Here is a 9,171-nt window from a genome sequence, read left to right on the forward strand (position 1 = left end):
ATCAGGTAGTCATATATAATTGTCAGGAAATCATATTTAATCCTTGATCATCTCTAGAGAAAAAATGTTTGTGTGTGTGTGTTTATAAATTCTAATATGGTTTTAAAAGGATAGATCTTGAGTGTTATATTTACACTATACTTAAAAATGATTTTTAATGTACTAACGTTAGATTAAAAACTTGCTTCATATCCATGAGTGTATTTTTATTTATATGATACTGTACCTTTCACACTGCAGCTGCTATCAGTTAACGTGAAATTCGTTTCTCTCGTGTTTCTAAACTTAGTGACCAAGATTCGAGACAAAAGCTTAATTACTAATAGTAGTCATAGTTACCAAATTGTTGAAATTTAATCTTTGCATCATATTTTATATGTGGAATCGACTATAGAACAATGTGTTTAGTGTTCCTTTTAGCATTTGTGAGACTATCTGACGCAGCCAGAAAAATGTGTTTTGTTTCAATGTTTTGGAGTACAACTTTCCTGCAATTGTGTTATTCGTTTAGAAACAAGTGTACTTACCGCTAATCTTATAGGTCAAGAGGTGGATATTATGTTTTTATAAAGTTTACAGGAAGCTGAAAACAGACTGAATGAATGTTCTGAAAAAAAACAACAACTGTGGTTAGAGCATCAGTTGTAAACTGAATTTTAGCATTGTAGTAAGACGAAGTATTAGGTGATATTTGTTAAAGTAAGGTCAACGTATACGTTCACGGCTCAAACGAGGATGCATGAAACTTTAGCTCTAGAGTTTAATTATAATGCATAATATGCGTTCAAATAGACTCGCGAATAGGGGAGGGAAATTTTTGATCTAACCTATGATGGTAGGATTCAGTTCAGTTTTGGTTGGATGACGAAATTTCCCGACCGAACTGTACTTCTAATGAGGTATGAAAGCTTCTCCATACTTAACTGTATCCTCTTATTATGTATTAATTATTTGTCTTCCAATATCTTCTTTTTTTATATTAGTTATGATTAAAGATAATTAATAAATAATGGAGTCTTATTATGCATTTGTTGGTCTTTGAATACCAAATCTTGTTCTGTTGTAATAAGAACTTATTGTCTAATTTTTACATAATTGTAGACCGAATGTACAGAAGGTGTTTATTTTATTTTCCGCTTCCAGAAATATAAATACTTTACGTGTTTTGTAGTGTTAAAAACAAAAATATGACTATTCTTCCCGGACTTAGAAAAAATGTCTTCAGTCGTATACTGTAGATTCTGATGTAATGTACATGTAGCATTATTTTGATCGTTGAGTATCTAGGTAAGTTTTAAGTTTCTTGAGATATGTACACATGCTTATAACTAATTTCCGTCACTACCTACGTCTGTTAAAATTTTACTTATTCATATCAATTAATTCGATTATGCTATATACAATTAAAACACCATGAACTTCAATTGCCATAATGCTTTGTTCAATCAGAATATGTTGAACGAAGATGAAACATGGGGATATTTTCTTCTGACGTTTTAGTGGAAAGACTTTAGGCATGTTAAAAACCAATATTTGGTTTATCTGACTTTTCAATGAATGTTTTTCTGATTTCTCTATCAAGAACGTTTTTTAGTACAAAGATTTTTTTAGGCATGTTAAAAACTAATATGTGGGTTATTTGAGTTTTTCGATGATTTCTCTTCGCACTTATACATTTAGTTTTGAAAATTGTATCTACCGTTATTGCTATTGAAAAAATGTCCATACATTCAGTGATGTCTTTGAAGGATTTCATCGTATTTCCTTTAAACGAGGAAATGTACCGATTTTTCTTCACTAACCACCTTATTCCATAAATCGATAAGCAATGGAGGTATTACGTGCATTACATGCAGTTGAAAGTGCGGGCTTGTAATTTATTCAAGGGAATAAATGCAGATGTTTGATATATAGAACGTTTTCGTTTCTAAAGATAGCTCTTTTTCTAGTTTTTCTTCAAAAAGTTACTTAGAAATAAACACAAAAGAAGTTTATTTTTTCCATTTAACCTTTAAAAACATTCACACTATATTGGTATTGGAAATTATGTCAAAATATACATAGATATAATTATTTACATTTTTGCAATGCTCAACATATTTCTTATTCTTCAGGACTGCATTTTACAATAGATTTAGGCCAAAGATAGAACGTACTATTTATTCTTATCTGATTGAGGGTCGAATTCACATACAACGCCTGTGTTTTCCTTTTGTATTTCTTCTGCTCTATATATTAACATATTTTATCAGTTCTTTAAACAGTAACACTGAAGGCAAAAACGGAATATTATTTGTTTTTGTTAACCTAAATGAACGTCATAAACAATAATAATAAGAGTTAAGTTAACATTTAATTCGAATTACGTTAGATGTATATATTTAACATAATAGAACAGTACAGTATCTTAATAGCATCATCTCTCTCTGCGCCCTCGCGAGATGCAGTGTACGTATGCCTAGTAGCGATTGTAATCGGTGTGTCTTCAAAAACTAAATATATGAAGCAACTGCTAACCGCTCCTATTACACATCTGTTTCAAATCTGTTTAATAGTTACGTAATTTTGTTTATTTTTCTTGTGACTGTCTTGTGTTTTTCCTTATTGACTCGAAAATTCTAGAAAAAAAGTGTTACGTTGTAGTTATGCAGCCTCACGATAAACGATTTCTATCATGAAAAGTTTATTTGATATATATATAATATTAAAATATTATTTTAATAGCACTAATATAGAATAGTTTAGAAATATCTAAAAGGCAAGCATCCAACACCTGAACGTATAGTATTAAGTTTGCTATTTCTGCGATAATTCTCGTATTTTCCTCATTTGTTGGCTCTAATTCGGACATTATAAGAATTGGAAAGCCTAACATCAGGGAAAAAGTTCTTACTAATCTATTCTAGTTGTAAATCGTACTCTCCGGCAGTCTTCGAGACATCTCTGGCTTTACTGCGTGCCTTCTGATCTCTTTCTAATAATGCTTGTAATTTCTGATAGTGAAGAGGGCATCATACATTAGAAAATTCACCGAATCCTTCAAACGACTTTACTTGTTCTTCTTCTGCCTTTGTGGATCAACCGTGAAGGTAAAATAAATATAGTAGTGTTTACTTGTATTCGGCATTAACTGTTTGCTTCAGAAAATATTCTGTTTCCAGGGTATTCAGTAGTGAATCCATTTCAATCCATATGTTAGGCTTGGTGATTTCACAGGCTTCTCATTTTACAAGTCTTTTCGTACAAGAAAAGAGAAAAACAGCGCGCACTTATATTCCAACCCACGTTGCTTCACATGCCACGCGTGGGCAGCATAAAGAATTTAGACCTCATACAGTAGAAACATTCCTAATCTGATAGACAAACAAACATTCATTTAGTTTTAAATAAACCTTTTGAGTTCTGTATGACAGTAAGTGCTTGGAGTAGAAGTGAACTGTTGTCTGACCTTCAGTAACATACCTTAGATTTTCCAGGAAAGTATCACAAATGACTTTAACAAATACACCTACCGACGGAAATGTTCACAAGTTTCGGAAATATCTTTAATTTGAATTAATAATTTTTGCATCTGATAATTACATTATGATTTTTTAGTAGAAATATCATGTTATAATACCACATTCCGGGGGAGATCTTGTGTAGTCTTTACTCTTTCATATGTCTTGGTTTTGCACATGATGCACTTAGAAAATGTTGTTATTTAATGGAGCGACTTAGTAAAGGTTTATTAAAATATTCCAGAAAGTTTTTACCTAAGATCAACATTTTTTACCGGATATATATCTGCATATAAATACTTATTGCTACAATTGAGTCATACCTGAACTTAATACAAAAACAAATCCCATCGAACTCTGGAACGTCGCCATTTTAATTAATCCTTCCCATGACATGTAAGTTTAATCATAGTAGTAATTGCTTCTTATCTTTCGTTAGTGACTACTATTGTACGCTTTTTAAGTATAGAAAAGGTAAACCGGTTTTATTTGAATTGAGCACAGAAGTTTGTTTCTTTATTTCTTTTGCAGTTAGTTAACAATAAACAAATTGTCAAAAACCAACAATATTTTCGAAAGGAGCAAATGATACAAACAACTAGTTAGCGTAGCCCTATATGGATTTACACAAACTGAGAGATTTGAAATTTGGTGATTACTATTTGTGAATATTCATTTAAGCTTGGAGATAAAAAATCTCAACCAGTAACCTCAAATACTGAATTACAAAGGGGCGTTATTGTGTAATTCTGAATTGGATGAATTACAATTTGTTTTGTTTTTTAATGGGGTTTCAGTATATTAGGCTCTACTCTCGTATTTATGAAGCAAGTTTAGCAACTACTTTAAAAGGTAAACATTTATCATTGTAAATATCCTGGCTTAGTTACTGCGTATAAAAGAATTAATATTACATTAAAGATAGATAATTCAAATTTCAGCGTTCATCAACATTCACATAGAAAACATTTTCAAGTACCGCCGAGAGTATATCGTACTTCATAAGAACAGTGTTCCTGGTCTTTGGAACCTCATCCTCCATTTCTGATCGTGAACAGCAAGATGATCATAATTTCACAGTATTGATCTTTACTGCTATTTCTGTCGTGACACGTCCGTGAGAAGGATTGCGAGTTCAGTCTTAGACTACACGTTTTGCACATTTTATATACCATTTACTACACGTGGACGTCATGCTCCCAAAGACAAAAATATGCTGGAGCTACATCAAAGGACTTTACAGGTATATCATCAAATGAAATTGCTTCTATACCAGTTTATTCAGCATGTTTTTCATGGAACAACTGTTGATTTCAAAATGTGGCTGGAAACTTGAGAACGTTTGGCGCGTGAGCTTTCGTGAATTTTACATCTTGTTTATTACCTTGTTAACGGTACTAGGAAACACCTATATTAATCACAATGAGATTATAAATCACAGTATTTTCTTTCATAACCACTTTCCAGAAGAAAGTGTTACTCCTGCGTGACTTGAAATCTGGTGTCTGAACCCTTTGCTATCCTAAGTGATCTCTGGGTGAGCTGTTCTGCTTCCATGAAGAGCACAGAAGTCTTCTTTTTTGTAAATGTTGTTTCCATTGGTTGGCTGATATATCGCTTAACATTATCAGTGTGCGAGTATCTTTCCTTGGAAAAAGCTGTGACAAACACTCCCAATCATGAATTTACCTGTGAAGGCATTGTACTGTTGAAAGTTCAGGCATTAATTTTTGAACTAACTATATATATATAGGTGGTAAATATGCAATCCGTGACACTGCGGTTCGTATTTGCGAGGACAAGTAACTGCATTAGCAAATTCAAGTCGTTATTTTAAAGTACAATTAATTCTTTTTTAATAGGCTTATAAGTTTCAGGAAAACAGAACAAAATAACACATGATTTAGACATCTGTTTTCTCCTGTTTCTTTTTCTTTATGTTGCTCAAGGAAACGCACAAAATGGGTTATGTCTTCTGTTTACACAAAATGATAAATAAGTTAGTTGTTAAATACAAAATAACACATGATTTAGACATCTTTTTTCTCTTGTCTCTATTTCTTTATGTTGCTCAAGGAAACTCAAAAAATGAGTTATGTCTTCTGTTTATACAAAGTGATCAATAAGAATGTTGTTGAATGTGAATCTTCACCTACTCGTTGTAGTTTCCTTAAGTAACGAAAGAGCTACTCTTCGGTTGATGTACAACGAAGTTTTGTTAATTTGGGAAGAGGTGTATGTTCCTTGAATGAATCTGTTTTGGGGCAGTTTTACAATGATATTCTAGCAGCTATACATTAGTTATTGCTATTAGTCTAAACGTCGGACATTACCCTAATCTCTTCTTGACTTGTTACCGTATTACAATAGCTGGGTCTCACGTTATTACACCTCGTTACGATTTATGAATTTTTTGGTTAGGTGTGGTTTAATGGTTAGCGTTCCCTGACGTTAGGTTGTGTTAAAACACACTATTCCTTGGTAAAGAACAGCTCAATAATTGGCGTTAGGTTGTGTTAAAACACACTATTCCTTGGTAAAGAGCAGCTCAATAATTGGTGTTAGGCTGTGTTAACTAGCTGTTTTCTCTAATCTATCATGTCAAAATTATGGAAGGCTAGCGCAGATAGTCTTCAAGTAATTTTGCTCGAAATTCAAGAAAATAAACAAATCCTCCATTACTAATTAACACGTTTTATTTCAAAGTCTACACAGCACCCATTAATACAGAATTACGTGTCTTCGTGTTGCTCCTTTAATTAACCCGCGCCCGTGTTTGAAATAATAAATAATCAGACTTTTCAAATTTTCGAAGGCGTTATAATGTTTGTTCTTGTTCTTCTCAGCAGAACAAAATAGCTTAAAAGTGCAGTACCAATAAATAAGTGAACGTGTGAAGAAGTGATTTAGCGATGTGCACACACACACACCATAAGGAGAACCTTTGAGATCTACTCACAGATGTATGCTCTCACAATCGGGGATTTGAAAGTTTTAGTTTTTTTTTTCTTCTTACTGTCCACAAGAGAATCTGAGCTTCCCCCTATTCTCCCAGTTCGAGCGTTGTATATATATATACAGGGTATGTATTTAAGCATAACTTAAGCTCATATATATTTGTGTATTAACTAAATTTATTATATGATGCTAAACCTAACATAATTTTAATGTTTTTTTTTAGAGGTAATCATCACACTCACCACGAGCTGCTGACGGTGAGTGGTTGTAGATTATGCGACGTTAAAAGCTATAGCACCCAAAACTTAGCTCTTATTTGATTTTACTTGTTAGCTGTATTATTTATCATCAGATTATGGATTATATATCTGATAGACAGGATATCCCCAAATATTTTGGGAGCTATTGCCACAAATACTTCTTACAATTTATACCTTTTGTACTTTTATTGCAAATGGTAAATTTTTAATTATATTGTTTCTTAATTTGTGTATTTGTTACTGAAGTGATAGTAGATTGATTCAATAAATTTTACTGGAAATTGGACAGTTTGTTAATTTATCTTGTTTATTTTCATGTTTTTTTTTGTTTTTTTTCACCACTGTTACGTAGTGCTGAATATTCGCCTATATACTTTTGATGCAAATAACATAATTCAAGTATAAGTACAAGTTTATCTTACAGCTCATGCCATCGAAATGTACGTACAGGTTTATCTTACAGCTCATGCCATCGAAATGCACGTACAGGTTTATCTTGCAGCTCATGCCATCGAAATGCACGTATAGGTTTATCTTACAGCTCATGCCATCGAAATGCACGTACAGGTTTATCTTGCAGCTCATGCCATCGAAATGCACGTACAGGTTTATCTTGCAGCTCATGCCATCGAAATGCACGTACAGGTTTATCTTGCAGCTCATGCCATCGGAGTTTACATACAGATTTATCTTACCAATCATACTATCGGAGTGCACTTATAGAATTATTTTATAACTTATGCCACCTTAAATGTGTTACTGCGGGACTACCTGATCAGTTACTTCATAGTCATTATCTGTTTATATTTGAAGTCAATGTTATTGTAGTCGTGTCCTTCTGTAATCAAGCTTTGCTTCTATTCACTTATGCCATAGTTGTGATGCTTTTATCGTGTATGAAATATTATTGAAATATGTGCTTTTCTTCACATTAAACACGTGTTAAACATCTACGCTGATCCTCTAGAATGAATGAATAAGCTCTTAAAGGGTGTGAAACAAGAAACTCTTAGATTCCCGCATTTGGAGCAACATTCTAAGCACCAAACATGGAAGCGAAAGGACGTTAACTATTGTAGCGTTGCTGCATCTTAGCCATATAATCCAGACATACAGGAAAAACTTTCACTTTAACGAGAAGAACGTGCTTACTGTAGAATTTACACAAGAAAATGTTCGTTCATTTTAATTAATACGAACAGGCTCTCTTAGGGACTCTTTTCTTACTAAACTAAGTGCAAATTGCAAAGTGGTAAACCTCTTTATTTATTTATTAATAATAACTGTCTGTGTGCTGATGCGAAATTAAGTCCGAAATAACCTGTTAACTTCTTATTATTTTATCAAGAAAGCATTCATTTACATGAAACTTCTTTGTTTAATTCTAGCTATGAGTTTTGTGTTTTTTTTGTTTTTTTTCAGGCATAAGGATAAATGCTTGTACAATAAGTATATGTAATTTTAAATTCCTGGGAATTAATTTCCAAACATCACACAAAAGAAATAATAACAAATACCCAATAACTAGTAACTAGTGTATTATCATTTGTTTCACAATATTAAAAACAAGCGTTCATTACCAAGGTTTATAACTAGCTTATGCGGAAATAGCAAACTATACTTGTTTTATAATATGATTTCTAACGCTCAACAATGATCATAATTATTTAAGCAAATATTTACAAAAGTTCTAAAGCACAAAAAATGTTGCTCTTTCTTACCCACTGCTCTCTGCAATATGGCATCGTTTTAAACTTATAGACTAGAATGTATTGTATTTGTTTATTGAAGAGAACCGACTCATAATAATAGAAGCAGAACTATGGTTTAAAACAAGTCGGGTGTTTTGAACACTTTTATACTGGAATCAGATTTTTACACATTTAGGAACGCAAAAATCAATGCACATTGAGCGAATATCAAAAATTATATCTGTGAGCTACCTGGAGCCAATAAGAAAAAATAATCGTTGGTTTCAATCAAGTGCCAAGAGCTGTTAGAGTTGTGCAAAATCTATTGATCAAAATTCGGTAATTTTATGGGACCAGGTTTACAACTCTTTCACAGACAACCCCCTTGTGTAGCTTTGTGTGTCTAACAACAAACAAACAGTAAAAAAAATGAAAGTATGTTGCAGGAAATTAATACCGTTATACTTGCTTTGATTTTGATTGGCGTTACATATTGAAAACTTTCGAATGTATAAAAGTGACAAGAAATTATTCATTGTAAAGCTAACTCTTCTGTGTTTTAAAGCGGGGAAATGTACTTCTGTATTTTATTACCTATGTGCATTGATGTTCGTACAGATTTGCAGTATACCCTTATTAAATTCAATGACGAGGAACCCACTCTGCTGTACGGCCAAGGCGATGTACGTACAGCAGCTACACTATTATTTACAATAGAATAGGTAAACAAACTAAAAAAATTCTTCCGTAGAACTACGTCGA

At 32.6% G+C, this 9,171-nt stretch overlaps 1 protein-coding gene across 1 annotated transcript in view; it reads left to right on the forward strand.

Annotated features, from left to right (window-relative positions):
• Window positions 1–9,171, forward strand: part of LOC106476469 — a gene marked incomplete at its 5' end in the record, with an annotated part of 110,896 nt that overhangs the window by 24,266 nt on the left and 77,459 nt on the right. The window lies entirely within an intron of this gene.

This window comes from Limulus polyphemus, unplaced genomic scaffold, assembly GCF_000517525.1.
Source record: "Limulus polyphemus unplaced genomic scaffold, Limulus_polyphemus-2.1.2 Scaffold156, whole genome shotgun sequence".
Lineage (NCBI taxonomy): Eukaryota > Metazoa > Arthropoda > Merostomata > Xiphosura > Limulidae > Limulus > Limulus polyphemus.